This window comes from Prionailurus viverrinus, chromosome B2 (genome assembly GCF_022837055.1).
Source record: "Prionailurus viverrinus isolate Anna chromosome B2, UM_Priviv_1.0, whole genome shotgun sequence".
In the NCBI taxonomy this organism is placed as follows: Eukaryota; Metazoa; Chordata; class Mammalia; order Carnivora; family Felidae; genus Prionailurus; species Prionailurus viverrinus.
The window spans coordinates 115,264,899-115,280,651 of NC_062565.1; the positions used below are offsets into that span (position 1 = coordinate 115,264,899).

General features: G+C 39.3%; 1 long non-coding RNA gene across 4 annotated transcripts in view; it reads left to right on the forward strand.

Annotated features, from left to right (window-relative positions):
• Positions 1-14,765, forward strand: part of LOC125165319 (uncharacterized) — a 48,846-nt gene extending 34,081 nt beyond the window's left edge. For all 4 annotated transcript variants that reach the window (XR_007152067.1, XR_007152065.1, XR_007152064.1 and 1 more), the window contains one exon: positions 14,079-14,765. This is a non-coding gene — a long non-coding RNA (uncharacterized LOC125165319). The remainder of the gene's footprint in view (positions 1-14,078) is intronic.
• Positions 14,766-15,753: the final 988 nt, after the last annotated feature.

The following is a 15,753-nucleotide window of genomic DNA, read 5'->3' on the forward strand; positions in this document are numbered from 1 at the left end:
TGCCATTTGCAATGACATGGATAGATCCAGAGTATATAACACTAAGGGAAATAAGTCAATCAGACAAATATTGTTTTGCTCATATTCACTCAAACAACGTATTGTTTCACTACCTGTGCAATTTAAGAAACAAAATAAACAAAAGAGAGACAAACAAAAAAACCCAAACCAAATACAGAGAAGAAACTGGTGGTCACCAGATGGGAGGTGGGGGGGGATGGGTGAAATAGGTGAAGGGGATTAAGAGTACACTTATCATAATGAGCACAGAGTAATATATAGAACTGTTAAATCAATATATTGTACACCTGAAACTAATATATCACTGTATGTTTTTTTGTTGTTGCATTGTTGAATTTATTTATTTATTTATTTATTTATTTATTTATTTATTTATTTATTTTTTATATGAAATTTACTGTCAAATTAGTTTCCATACAACACCCAATGCTCATCCCAAAAGATGCCCTCTTCAATGCCCATCACCTATCCTCCCCTCCCTCCCACACCCCCATCAACCCTCAGTTCTCAGTTTTTAAGAGTCTTTTATGCTTTGGCTCTCCCTCCCACTCTAACCTCTTTCTTTTCTTTTTTTTTCCTTCCCCTCCCCCATGGGTTTCTGTTAAGTTTCTCAGGATCCACATAAGAAATATCACTGTATGTTAATTATACTGCAATTAAATACACACACACACATACACACCCACAAAATGTCTCTGTTAGAATATTAATCTTTATTTTTTAATGCATCGTTTTTCCCTTTTATTTTATTTATTTATTTATTTTTAATTTATATCCAAGTTAGTTAGCATATAGTGCAACAATGATTTCAGGAGTAGATTCCTTAATGCCCCTTACCCATTTAGCCCATCTCCCCCACCCACAACCCCTCCAGTAGCCCTCTGTTCTCCATATTTAAGAGTCTCTTGTGTTTTGTCCCCCTCCCTGTTTTTATATTATTTTTCCTTCCATTCCCTTATGTTCACCTGTTTTGTATCTTTAAGTCCTCATATGAGTGAAGTCATATGATACTTGTCTTTCTCTGACTAATTTTGCTTAGCATAATACCCTCCAATTCCATCCACGTAGTTGCAAATGGCAAGATTTCATTCTTTTGGATTGCCGAGTAATACTCCATTGTAATACATATACCACATCTTCTTTATCCATTCATCCATCAATGGACATCTGGGCTCTTTCCATACTTTGGCTATTGTTGATAGTGCTGCTATAAATATTGGGGTGTGTGCGTCCCCTCAAAACAGCATACCTGTATCCCTTGGATAAATACCAACTGGTGCAATTGCTGGGTCATAGGGTAGTTTTTTTTTTAATTTTTTTGAAGAACCCCTATACTGTTTTCCAGAGTGGCTGCACCAGTTTGCATTGCCACCAGCAGTGCAAAAGAGCTCCTCTTTCTCTGCATCCTCGCCAACATCTGTTGTTGCCTGAGTTGTTAATATTAGCCATTCTGACAGGTGTGAGGTGGTATCTCATTGTGGTTTTGATTTATATTTCCCTGATGATGAGTGATGTTGAGCCTTTTTTCATGTGTCGGTTGGCCATCTGGATGTCTTCTTTGGAGAAGGGTCTATTCATGTCTTTTGCCCATTTCTTCACTGGATTATTTGTTTTCTGCGTGTTGAGTTTGAAAAGCGCTTTATAGATTTTGGATATTAACCCTTTATCTGATATGTCATTGGATATTAACCCTTTATCTGATATGTCATTTGCAAATATCTTCTCCCATTCCAATGTTGCCTTTAAGTTTTGCTGATTGTTTCCTTCACTGTGCAGAGAAGCTTTTTATTTTGATGAGGTCCCAATAGTTCATTTTTGCTTTTGTTTCCCTTGCCTTTGGAGACGTGTTGAGTAAGAGGTTGCTGCGGCCAAGGTCAAAGAGATTTTTGCCTGCTTTTTCCTCAAGGATTTTTGAAGGCTTCCTGTCTTACATTCAGGTCTTTCATCCATTTTGAGTTTATTTTTATGTATGGTGTAAGAAAGTGGTCCACGTTCATTCTTCTGCATGTCGCTGTCCAGTTTTCCCAGCACCACGTGCTGAAAAGACTGTCTTTATTCCACTGGATATTCTTTCCTGCTTTGTCAAAGATTAGTTTGCCATACGTTTATGGGTCCATTTCTGGGTTCTCTATTCTGTTCCATTGATCTGAGTGTCTGTTTTTGTGCCAGTACCATAGTGTCTTGATGATGACAGCTTTGTAATACAGCTTGAAGTCTGGGGTTGTGATGCCTCCAGCTTTGGTTTTCTTTTTCCAAATTGCTTTGGCTATTCTGGGTCTTTTCTGGTTCCATGCAAATTTTAGGATTGTTTGTTCTAGCTCTGTGAAGAATGCGGGTGTTATTTTATAGGTATGGCATAGAATATGTAGATTGCCTTGGGTAGTGTTGACATTTTAAAAATAGTTTTTCTTCCTATGCAAGAGCATGATATTTTTCCATTTTTTAGACTATTAACCTTTAGAGGGTAGGGTTAATCTTTTTGTGTCCAATTTGTGTCACAAGACACTTCCTAAATGTTAGTTTTATAAATGGATAGAAGTATGCATGTGTTGGTAAATGAAACCAAACTCCATAATGGGCTGAGATATGTGATAAACACTCTGTGAGGAGAATCAGTGGTGTGCTGGAGTTTATGAGAGCTAATTGATTAATAGTCAGTAGTTTTATGAGCTAGTTGATATCATATTGATATCTGGAAAATGTCCATGATTGAAACAATGTACAAAATGGAAATCAGCAAATATTATAATCAGGGTGTTCATTTTTGTCTCTTCATTCACCAACCGAAAAGCAGTTGTAAACATTTACCATCACTCACATTCAGAACCCTTATCCTTAGTTCCGATATTTACATATGTTATATCTTGGAAGGAAAGAGACATTTATACATAAGCAAAGAAGGATCCAGTCACTCCACAGCTGTTGTAATACAGACCCACATCACTCACCAGACAAAAACCTCACTGATGCCTTTCAGCCAAGCCCATGATGATGTGAGATTACTGATTCTAATACTTTGTGAACTGCATTAATTATACTAGATGCCTTCCAACAGACAACTGGTTTCCCACTGACTGAGAGGTTCAGATGCAGAGGGTCCTCCCTTCTTTTTCACATGGAGGAATAGACCAGAGGGAATAATTTGTTGGATTGGCTGTAGTTCAAGTTACATTTTCGTTATTTTTGTTAGTCTACACTTTATTTTCTTCATTTTTCATGTTTGAAACTCAGCTTCTGAGTAAAGTCCTGATCTTATGCTCACAATAATGGGTTCAGAATGAATTTAGCCTTATGAAACAAAGGAGTTGGCTTAGGTTTAAGATTTATTAGAAGAAAATTGTAAGATGATATAAATGGAAGCCCTAAAATAAATAAAGATAAAATAGGGGCGCCTGGGTGGCTTAGTCAGTTAGTTAAGCATCTGACTTCGTCTCAGGTCATGATCTCACGGCTCAGGAATTCGAGCCTTGCTTGCATTGGGTTCTGTGCTGACAGCTCAGAGCCTGGAGCCTGCTTTAGATTCTGTGTCTCCCTCTCTCTCTGCCACTCCCCAGCTCTTGCTCTGTCTGTCTGTCTGTCTCTCTCTCTCTCAAAAATAAATAAACATTAAAAATTCTTTAATAAAGATAAAATAGTAGTTATATGGTGCAATATAAAATGAACTTAGCCCAATGTAATATGGTAAGGATGACAAGGTATCTAGCTTATTAACTGCTTTATTCAACAAGATTGGCACAGCTAGTAAATGTCAAGCCTCATGCTAAGTGCATGGGATTTATTGGTGTGCAAATCAGTAATGTTCCATTTCTTCATGAGGCTACTGGTCTAGTGAGGGATCTGATAGTGAAACAATCAAAATATTCCAATAGAATAGTATACAATGACTGGCTCAAGCTTCCACTGAAAAATAGAGAATGCTAATTCTACCGTGCAACATCCAAGGAATGTATCTTTCTTTTACATCAAGTTATCTCAATTGTAACATCATACATAAGTTTCTTTTGGCTGGGAGTAGCAGGAACCAATTCTGACTAGAATAAGCAAACCAGAGAGTTTGTTGGAAGACAATGAACATATCTGAGAAAATCAAACGGAAAAATCAGAATACAAGAAAGGGAAGAAGGCAGCTCCAGGAATCCAGTAGCAGTGGACTATTAAAGATTTTGTCCAAATCCTCTCTGCCATTTAAAGCATTCAGCTGGGGGTGCTTCAGTGGCTCACTGGATTAAGAATCTGACTCTTTATTTCGGCTCAGGTCATGATCTCATGGTCAGTCTCTGTGCTAATACCATGGAGTCTGCTTGGAATTCTCTCTCTCTCTTTCTCTCTGCCCCTCCTTGCTTGTGCACATGTATGTGCACACTCTCTCTCTCTCTCTCTCTCTGTCTCTCTCTTTCTCTCTCTCGTAAATAAACTCAAATACATACATACATACATACATACATGCATACATGCATACATGCATACAGCATTCAGTGCAACTCCTAGGCTTCTCTCCCCTCTTCTGATTAACCAGTTGTCTTGTGCCAGTCCCAGCCTATCAATAACCAATGTGTGGCTGGACCAGCCCTGTATTTCTTACTACGATTGCAAGATGCCCTTCAATAATAACTGTCAGGAAACTTTGGGGGGAAAAAGTTTATTACTCATAAGTCCTGGATAGCACATGGCATGCCTGGGGACACATGGTGAGGTTGTGGGGAAGGAGGGAGAGAGAGAGAGAGAGATTGGGTGGGGGGCGGCGGGAACGGAAAGAAGTCACAGGCCTGGGGTTATAGTTTTACTGGGATCAAGGATGGAGACCTAGGGGTTTCACTGGATCACTCCTTATTGGTGAAAAAAAAGTTAAGAGAGAATTTAAAGCATGGGAAAAGAAAAGAAAAAAACAAAAGCAAGAGGCCCACATGGTCAGTTATTGAAATCAACCAAGATCTCTACTAAAAGAAAGGAGGTTCAGTGGGGGTAGGGGGCCTGATGTATTACCTAGTTGTCTAGCTGGAGGTATCCCTACTTGAAGTGGATGCTTCCTCAATCAAAACTTAGGTCAGTCACTTACATTACAAAAAATAAAAATAAAACACAACTATCAGGGTTTACCCTACAATCTACTTTGTGATGCCATAGCTTCAGAGTTCATGATGAGGAGGCTAACTGCCTGGATAGCTAATATACTAAATGACATGGGTAGGGCTCTACCAGAAATTATCTGCAACATCTGTTGCAAACCAGAAATTGCACATCTAATCCAGATTAAAGTAGCAAATCCTGTAATAATTCTGTAGGCCTGAAATCCAGTCCATAGCTGTAAAAAGGTATCAGTGATCTCTTGGGAAATCTGTTCAAGAATTTGGGTAATATTACGAAATATTTTAACACCTTGGGACTCCCAGCATAAGCAGGTTTGAACCTCTCCTGAGTTGGTAGATTGCTCATCTAAGGAGCAACTAAGGGAACCAATCTCTTAGTCCTGAGAATAGGCCAGTTCAGTTCAAGAATTGTGTCTGATTTCAGGAGGTGACAATGCAAGTGACTTTCCCAAATTAGGCGTATGTGGTGCAAGGACTTGTATCAGATATTTAATAAGAGGCATCATGTATTAACAAGAATTTCTATGGAGGGGTGTCTAGATGGCTCAGTAGGTTGAGTATCTGATTTCAGCTCAGGCCATGATCTTATGGTTGGTGAGTTTGAGCCCCACATAAGGCTCACAGCTGTCAGCACAGAACCTACTTTGGATCATCTGTCTCCTTCTCTCTCTCTCTCTCTCTCTGTCCCTCCCCCGCTGGTTCTCTTTCTCTCTCTATCAAAATAGGTAAATAAACTTTAAAAAAAGAAAAGAGTTTCTGTGGAAACAAACAAAAAACAAAGGTTGGTGATTGGAGCACATTGTAATCCCAGTTTCTACGTTCTGAAGGCAGCCTGTTTATAAGATTTCTAGATGTGACAAAGTGGCCTAGGTCAAAGTGGCACATTTTAGAGCAGCCTGACCTTGGCCACTGAGGAAGTTTTGGTGTGATGGTGGGGTGGTCTGGAGCCAACAGCCAGGAAAGAATTCTTACAGATGTCTTTGGTGCAAAAGGTGATTTTGCTAAAGTATGGGGACAAGACCCGTGGGCAGAAGAGCTGCACTGACATTATGAAGAGTGACTGGTTTTATACTATGAAGTTGGGGAGGTAAAGTCAAATGGGAGGCCTCCAGAGGGAATTTGATATGCCAAAGAGGACTCCTAAGATACCTGAGGCCTTGTTGTTGTCAAGCTAAGGTTGTTTTTCACCTCTAGCAAAGCATTAACATTAGGACGGTGGGAGGTTTCTGGAGAAATGTTATACTCTGTATTTGCCTCAAGTATTTGTCAATGGGCTGCAGGTTATAAGGAAATTTAATTTTACCTGCCATTTCCTTCTTGCCTTTATTCCCCATATCATTATGGAGAGATGATGTTGGGGCTCTAGGAAACTGAGTCTATGTGTTTCTGGAGCTTAGGCTATTGATAAGATTGCCTTTTTCTTGTAATTTATTAAGATATTTGTAAAACTGATGGAGACCCATGTCCTGTATAACTGTGATCTGTATCAGTTGCTCATTTGTTTTCTTTCCTTTCCTTTGTCCTTGGGCAGCCTGAAGTGCCTGAGAAATATCAGACATAACTCACCAGGGGAGGGGGAGGTGTGCTCTAGCTTGCATTTTGTACTCAGCCCGCCCCCTCCCCCATCATACATAACATATATCTTCAGACATACATAAACACACAGACACAGAGACTCTATAACTTCCAGATTTTAGCCAGGAATCAGGTACAACAATATATAAGTCACTAGTTTATAAATAACAGTTGAATTCAAATTTTGTCTCTGGCAGATGGAACTCGTTAAGCTTACCTACTCCAATGGCTAAAGCTTTTTAAAATATAACTGAGGGGCAGACTTTTGTATCTGTCACTGACAAGTAACCTTACAGAGTCTGTGGACTAGATTTTGGGCAAGAGCTTTTACAGCACTTTGTATTTTAAGAGTCCTCTTCCCACCCTCCCCACCCCCCTTTTCTCTTTAGTCTCAGGTGATTGAGGGCAGTGTTTAGTTTCTTGCTGGTGTGTTTACATTTTGAAGACATGGTAAGATTTACATCTTCAAAAGTCAGAAAAAGAATGTGAGTTTTCGCCAAGAGCTTTAGTGCCTCTGGGTTCGTTTAGACAGTTCCCATAAAATGTAGTTGTGCTGCCCTGTAATTAGGAAAAACACTCTGTAAAACTAATTTTTTGGACTCAGGGTCAAATGGGGCCTCTTCAGGGTTGGAAATGAAGAAGGTGTCATTCGGGTCACTGTGGTCATGGAAGTGATAAACCCACTGGACTGTGCCAATTTTGTGCAGCAAGAAATGGGTCTCATCCTAATGTTTTCCGTGCACTGTGAACCTAGCAGTGACCGTGATGGAGGAATGGACACAGTGCCAGGCATTAAATATCCAAGTGAGGAAAGGGAAGGCCCTGGTACAAATATTGTCCTAAGTGCTTTTGCCTTTCCATTTCCCTTGTCTTCCCCACTGGAGATCCTCAATAACCCTGTCGGCTTTTCCTTGGTGACTGAGACACTTCTTAAGGCATGTTTCTTAGCTCTGCCCCTTTCAGAAGAAAGTGGAAGCAACTGAGGAGCTCTGGTATCTTGGAGGCAACAAACATCTTGCCTGGGAGGATCTATAAGAAAGTTACGGATTTGAGGTGCCTGGGTGCTCAGTCTGTTATGCGTCCGACTTCAGCTCAAGTCATGATCTTGCGGTTCATGAATTCCAGCCCCGTATTAGGCTCTGTGCTGACAGCTCAGAGCCTGGAGCCTGCTTCGAATTTTGTGTCTCCCTTTCTCTGCCCCTCCCTTGCTCATGCTCTGTCTCTCTTTCTCTCAAAAATAAACAAATATTTAAAAAAATTTTTTTAAAAAGAAAATTATGGATTTGAAGGTCTGTAGAGATACTGGCCAGTTGACATTTTGGCAGCCATGTGCAACAGTTCAGAGCCTTTTCCAAACCAACCAAGTGAAACCCTACAAGGCATGAGCCCAAGGCATGAGGTAAAAAACATGAGCCCACTTTGGGTGAGCCTTGCTTCTCTCTCTCTCTCTCTCTTTCTCTCTACCCCTCCTGGGATTCTCACTCTCTCTCTCTCTCTGCCCTTCCCATTGCACAGAGCTAGTAAGGAACAAACCTAGAGATACCTGATTTTAAAAGTCATGTTCTTTCTACCATGTACCTTTCTTATAAGATTTGTGTCTTAGTTTTCATTTCAGTTTCTTTTTTATTGTATTATTATTTTTTTAAGTAGGCTCTACACACAATGTGGGGCTTAAACTCTTGACCCCGAGATCAAGAGCCACTTGCTCAACTGACTGAGCTTCCAGGTCCCTCATTCTTGGTTTCTTTTCAAAACTGAAAACTCACTTAAAATTAATCCTCAGAGTTTGTAAATCACCAACTAACTAGGAATTTCCTACATGAGGTAAATGAAAATTAAGAAAGCAGTGTTTATAAGAGCTGCATTCTTTTTTAAAAAAAATTTTTTTTTTCAACGTTTATTTATTTTTGGGACAGAGAGAGACAGAGCATGAACGGGGGAGGGGCAGAGAGAGAGGGAGACACAGAATCAGAAACAGGCTCCAGGCTCTGAGCCATCAGCCCAGAGCCTGACGCGGGGCTCGAACTCGCAGACCGCGAGATCGTGACCTGGCTGAAGTCGGACGCTTAACCGACTGCGCCACCCAGGCGCCCCAAGAGCTGCATTCTAATATCATCAGTGGCATAATTTATTAAAAATGGGGAGAAAACTTGAACCTATCAGTTTTTTAAGATGTTGAAGAAAGAAATATATGGCAGAACATATTCCTATAATATTTCCATCCTCTAAGAATGTACTAACAACACTTCTCTTAGAATTTAATTCAGTGTGTCAGATTTCAATACTCTGTCTCCACTAGAACTAATAAAATAAACTTGAAATACCTTTTGTGAGAAGAGAGCAGAGACAAGCCATAAATCATCTTTCAATGAGAACACACACTTTATAGGGCCAAGAAATCTCTGGACACTTTAACGTGACTGAATAAGGAATAGAAGGCACTAACTATAGTGTGGGGTAGAGCGTATCACACATTTTTGCAATGCTGTAGCTATTTCCATGCCTAAGAATGTGATGTCTCAGAGCCATCGCACAGCCAGGAACCCCTCATGTACAGTCTAATTGGCAGGACAAGGGTGCACTGCATCCCAGTGACCGCCCGCTATGTTAGGTGAAAACTCCATAGCAGGAGGGTAATGACAATGCAATCCCCACTCACAGACAACCTGTTGACTACCCTGTCTCCCAGAGCTCATACTTACCTATGAGTGGGTTCATCTCTGAAAAAGCCTGAGACCACATCTGTGTAATGACCAGAATGCTCTGTGTCGATGTGCAACTTTCTGTCAAATGTATAGCTATTTGCCTGTATAACATCAAGTGAATAGGCATTCATTAATTTTCCCATTCGTTTATCACAAAGTTTTCTTTTCTCATTTGGATGCTTAATATCCTTTAAATATGATCCAGAACTCATTTAGAAATTAAAAATTCTCCTTTCTTATACAGCTCCAATAACCAGCATGATATCACCACCACCTGGCTATAAATAACAGAGTGTCAATGATCCTGCGGCCTCCCTCACACAGGGCGGATGACAAACTCCTACCTCTTTTCTCCAGAGGAAGCTCATGTTTTGTTATTTCCAGTTTATGGTTTATAAAAGATCTAATCCACAATGTTCTTCTATTTTTACATCTGCAAAAACTGAGTCTGGGAGACATAGGAGCTATTTAGGATATTTTAGTTCTGCTGGCCATGTTGACTCAAGGGCATTTGAGAGGCCCAGTCTCCAGCAGAAAAGCTAGGCTCACTGCTTGTTTCTGACACTGCTGCCTGAATAAGCCAGGTGGCTCACTAGTGTGGCTTCTCTCAGCTCAACCACTATAAAAGTCATCTTGAGGGGTGCCTGGGTGGCTCAGTCAGTTAAGCGTCCGGCTTCCACTCAGGTCATGATCTTCTGGTTTGTGAGTTCGGGGCCACGTGGGGCTCTGTGCTGACAGCTCAGAGCCTGGAGCCTGCTTCAGATTCTGTGTCTCCCTCTCTCTCTGCCCCTCCCCTGTCACACTCTGTCTCTCTCTCTCTCAAATATAAATAAACATTTTAAAAAAATTTTAAAGTCATCTTGAGTTATGTCACTATCAATCTCAGAGACCTTCATCCATGGTACAGGCTAGTAATTTTCACTGGCAACTCACCAGATAATCTGTGTTATTGGTATCATCTCATATTACCATTATCAATATTAGAATCACAGACTTCTAGAGCTAGAAAGATGCTTCTGGATCATTGGTTCTTCTCCCTAATTTTAGATAGAAGAAAAAAGAGGTCTGATCAGGTGTTGGTGGAGACACAAGGCTCTCCCATGAACCAAGGTGAGGTTGTAGGATTTCATACAGAGTAAGACCATGAAATTCTTGGGTACATGACATGAAGTGCTAGGCAAGGAATGATAGAGACAGGTGGTCTGCACCATAAAAATGCATGAAAACTAAGAATTGTCATAGGCCAAAAGGTAGCTCACAGTGAGTTGCTGAGCAAGAGGGGTGTCATCTTTGAGGGCAGGCTTTTCCTGGCAGGACCTGGCTAGGTGATTTCACCTGGTAAACCAAGACTTTCAGGCCTTCTTTCTGACATTGATTTGATACATTCCTAAGTTTGATCTCAGAACTTTCTTCTAGACCCCAGGGAACTTCTATTCAAAAACAAGAAGAGTATAAGTATATACATTGATATTCTGTAAATAGGGACTTAATTAGAAGTGTGGTCCACCTTTCTAGTATTGTCCATTTTTTAATTAATTGAAGCAGTTACACACATAACTTGAAATACTAGTTATTAAAATAATTGAAATTAGAATGAAATCAGATTTATAAGGCCTGAAGAAAGTAGGAAAATACATATTACAAATACATTAGATCACGATTGAGGAAATAAAGCCAACATATTTTTTTGAAGGTAACTGATCTATATCAGTAAACAATTTGATTTTCTGCTAATTTGGTTCACATGTCTATTGTTCTATGAATGTATCTATGTAATCTATTATAAAGTTCTATGAGGGGCACCTGGGTGACTCAGTTGGTTAAGCCTCCAACTTCAGCTCAGGTCATGATCTCGCAGTTTGTGAGATCAAGCCCCATGTTGGGCTCTGTTTTCTGTGCTGACAGCTCAGAGCCTAGAGCCCCCTTCAGATTCTATGTCTCCCTCTCTTTCTGTTCCTCCCCCACTCACGCTGTCTCTCCCTCTCTCAAAAATAAAGATTAAAAAAAAATTCTATGAATTATTGGAATAGAATAGCATAGTATTTTCTTATATGTTCTTTTCTAACTTTTTATTTTAAAATATTTCCAAATTTGTACAAAAGTTGCAGGAAAAATGTAAATAACTTACATTACCACAGTATAGTTAACAAATTCAGTAAATTTAGCTCTGATACAATAGTTTTATCAAATCCACAATCTGTATTACAATTTTGATAATTTTCCCATAAAATTCATGGTATTTTTTCCCTTTAGTACAAGACCAGTCTAGGATCATATATTGTAGGAAGTTGTCATGTTTCTGTGTTCTATCATCTGGAATAGTTCTCTGCTTATGACATTGGTATTTTGAAGAACACAGGCAGGTTATTTCATAGAATATTCCAGAATTTTTAATTGTTTGATATTTTCTGATAGTCAGATTGAGGTAATGGCTTCCTGACCAGAATGCTACAGAAGTGATATTATGTCCTTTTCAGAGTTTCGTACCTGGAGGCACATGAAGCCTGCCTACCCCTCCTTGCTCCTTGGTGACTTCTGATCCCTGGTCAGTGTGTTGTATGGTTTCCCCACTATGTAGTTATTAGTCTCCCCCTGGAAACTAATAAACAATATGTGGAGGGACACTCTGAAATCAAATCATCCCCTACCCCTGGCTTCATATCTGTGCATTGATTATTTTTGTCCAAGCCAGTATATACTACAATGGAAGCAAAATGATGATTTTACAACTCCTGCATTCCGTTCAAGTTTACTAGTTCTTATTTGGCTCTAAGGAAGAGCCCTTTACTCTCCTCAACTTCTCTCTCCATGTGGACCCATAGATTTTCATTTCATTTGATGATATTACTGTCTTTATTTACTTAGATAATTAGAATAGCTCAGGTTGCCAAAGAGGCAGCTTAATTTGTGGCACAGCAGTGGGTTCCAGGCACATCTTGTTCCTTCCTTGCTGCAACCCTGGAATCCGTCATCTCATCTAATTAGCTTTATGGAGCCATTTTAAAGAGTTTACATTTTAACATTTAACACAAAATGCAAAGACTTACTCTGGCATTCTGGATATGGTCCTTGTTATTGCTTGCTGTGCTAATGAGAAAAAATATTAAAGCGTTCTCTTTTTAACAAATGTGCAGCTCTTTAAAAAAAAGTTAATCATACTTCTATGGATTAAAAATAATCAACATGAGGAAATTTGTAATAGAACTTGTAAATTAGAGAATACTATGCTGGATGAGAGCATTTCCCTTGGTCTCTAGGGCATGTTCATAAGGAATGATGTGCTAACTATACAATTCAGTATTGCTGAACTGATGGGAACAACAATAAAATCTGTACTTACCTGCCCAATATCTACTGCTCAGTACACCTATCACTTCTGGGGACAGCTCTTTGCATTCTGCCACAACCTGTCAGCAATACAAGTTTGCTTTCATCACTGATTCTTAAGCAATCTGAAGTACTGCATTTTATCTTTCTTAATTAAACCTTTTTTTTTTTAATTTTTTTTTCAACATTTATTTATTTTTTGGGACAGAGAGAGACAGAGCATGAACGGGGGAGGGGCAGAGAGAGAGGGAGACACAGAATCGGAAGCAGGTTCCAGGCTCTGAGCCATCAGCCCAGAGCCCGACGCGGGGCTCGAACTCACGGACCGCGAGATCGTGACCTGGCTGAAGTCGGACGCTTAACCGACTGCGCCACCCAGGCGCCCCTTAATTAAACCTTTTAATCCTATGATCCAATAATGAATTTCTGTTTCTCCAAATAAAACACTATATATTCATCAATCAAGACTATCTTGTTAAGTTATATTACAATACAAAGATGGGACAAGCTTAGGAATAGATTAAATGGATCTCGATTCTGAGACGGGCTATTACCCAATGAAATGAAATTGCCGTCAGACCAATTTTATTTCTTTAGTGCATTTGCAAGTTATAGAAATCACTGTAGTACTTTAAGTACTTTAAGTAATGCAAATAGCCTGAGAGGCACATCTGAATAAAATCCTATGGTGAAAAAGGAGCAACTTTGAAATAAGTGTTGAGTTTTTCTGTGAGTAGTATTTTTCCTTCTAGAAGAACTTTTGTCTTTCTGGACCTGTTTCAGAGAAAGCAAAGGCCAAGAATTCTCTTATTTCCTTGGTAGTATTTTAACCAGTATTTCTAAGGAAGCAAGTATGACATGGTATGGTATGGTGTGATATGGTAAATATTGTATACTCTTCAAAGCCTTTTCCAAGCTTTTGATGTGGCATCAGCATCTCTGGAGCTAGTTTAGGAGACCCAGGGCCTCTACCTCACCGGTTGAGTTATAAGGTGAGTGAGGGTTGACTGACTGTATATATAGTGGTTTTCAGGGTTACCTTCCAGATTATTCCAACATGTGAGAACTTGTTTTGTGATAGAGCATGTCTCAGCATGCTATTGGGCAGAGAGCACAGGATTAGGAACCAAATGGATCTCTATTTGAGTTTTGATCACTCCAAAGCTGTGTGAATTTAGGACACTTAAACTCACAAATTTCACTCTTCTAGAGTATTAAGTGGGGGCTGAGAGTAACCACCTCATAAGATTATTTTGAGGTTTAACTGAGATAAAATAATAAAAGTGCTTTGAATATTTTGAAGTGTTACATATGCTGCTTCTTTTTACTATAATAATAATTGTTATTAATGTTAACATTATAGGTGTGTCTTCATCTTTTCTGGATGGTCAATAAATAACTTGGAATCAACGCTCTTGGACAAATACTGAACAAATGAAAACTGCAATAAAACACCTCGACTAAGAACCTTATTACATCAAGCACTATCAACATACTTTTATAAATATCCATTTATTGTTAACGATCCTATAAATTATAAGTTATTCCCATTTTGCAAATGAGAAAAATTGGGAGTGGACATATTCAATAATGTCCCCAAAGTCTTTAAGTGACAAAGCTAGGATTTGAAGTTACATCTGCTGGACTATGTCTTCATCAAATGCTGTGTTCAATATTAACTTTGTTATGTGTCTTGCTAACTTACGTTGACAACAGGAAGAAAGCTGAGATGTTATAAGAGGAAAGAATTTTCCGTGGGCTATAATAAACTCTGAGTGGGGTTGGGAGTGCTCATCAGGTGAACATGATTGTGAACAACTGAGAATATCATCAAAGATGATCACCATGAAAGAAGAAGGGCAAAGGAGAGGCTGAAAGAGAGTTTGCTTTTTGCTTTATCAGATGGAGGACTGTGCCCTAGAAAGAATTGTGGGAGGAAGCTCTGGAAAGTATTTTTTTCTTTTAAAGATCAGTGAGGTAGTGCAGCTTTTCTTTTTTCATCTTGTAAATTAAAACAAAAAAAAAAAGCACCAACCAACAATATACCCTAGAACCAAACAGGTACAACTTATTCTGAAAACAAAAGAATTGGATTACCTGAAATCTAGGATATTATGACGCTTATTAAGGGAATGAAACACAGGGGTGCCTGGGTAGTTCAGTTGTTTAAGTGTTCAACTCTCGATTTTGGCTCAGGTCATGATCTCACAGTTCAAGCCCCATGTTGGGTTCTGCACTGACAGCACTGAGCCTGCTTGAAATTCTCTGTCTCCCTTTCTCTCTGCCCCTCCCCTGCTCGCTCTCTCTCTCTCTCTCTCTCTCTCTCTCTCTCTTTCTCTCATAAATAAAAATAAAAATATGTAAGTAAATAAATATGTGAAAAACAAAATGAGATTAATACGTTAATTTACAATTTTATTACTGTTGCATACTATGATGACTTAAAGACACTTATCAGGGTCAGACAAGGAATAGAGCAACACACATAGTTATGGTGGGATTTGCCTTACTTGCTTTTGTTCATTTTTTTCCCTTACACGTAAAATTTTAATTTATTGACTATATGTATTGGATTTTGCTTCATGGCCAATTGCACCTATACTTAGTGTCTTAAAGCAACAAATGCTTATTTGGCTCCTGAAATTTTGTTTGGCTTTCACTGGTTGGAGGTGAGGCCTTCCTTACTCAGGTGTCTGCAGGGAACCCAGGTTGTCCTCAGCTGGCATGGCTTACCTCTTGTCTGTGCCATCTGTCATGTTTGACCTGACCAGCCACATGGCCTTGTTCACCGGGGCAAGCTACAATCCACAAGTGCCTGTCAAGCTTCTTCTCCTCATGTCTCCTTCACTAAAGCTCAAATCAAAGGTGAAAAAATAGATTACACCCTTTGATAGGAGGATCTGTAAAGCCAAATTGCAATGACATGGGTTTAGGGAGAGAAAGAATTTGTAGCCAGTTTTAGAATCCATCCCATTGATCTACACTTAAATATAAATAATATAAAATTAGAAATAAATGATTAATTATAAATACTTATT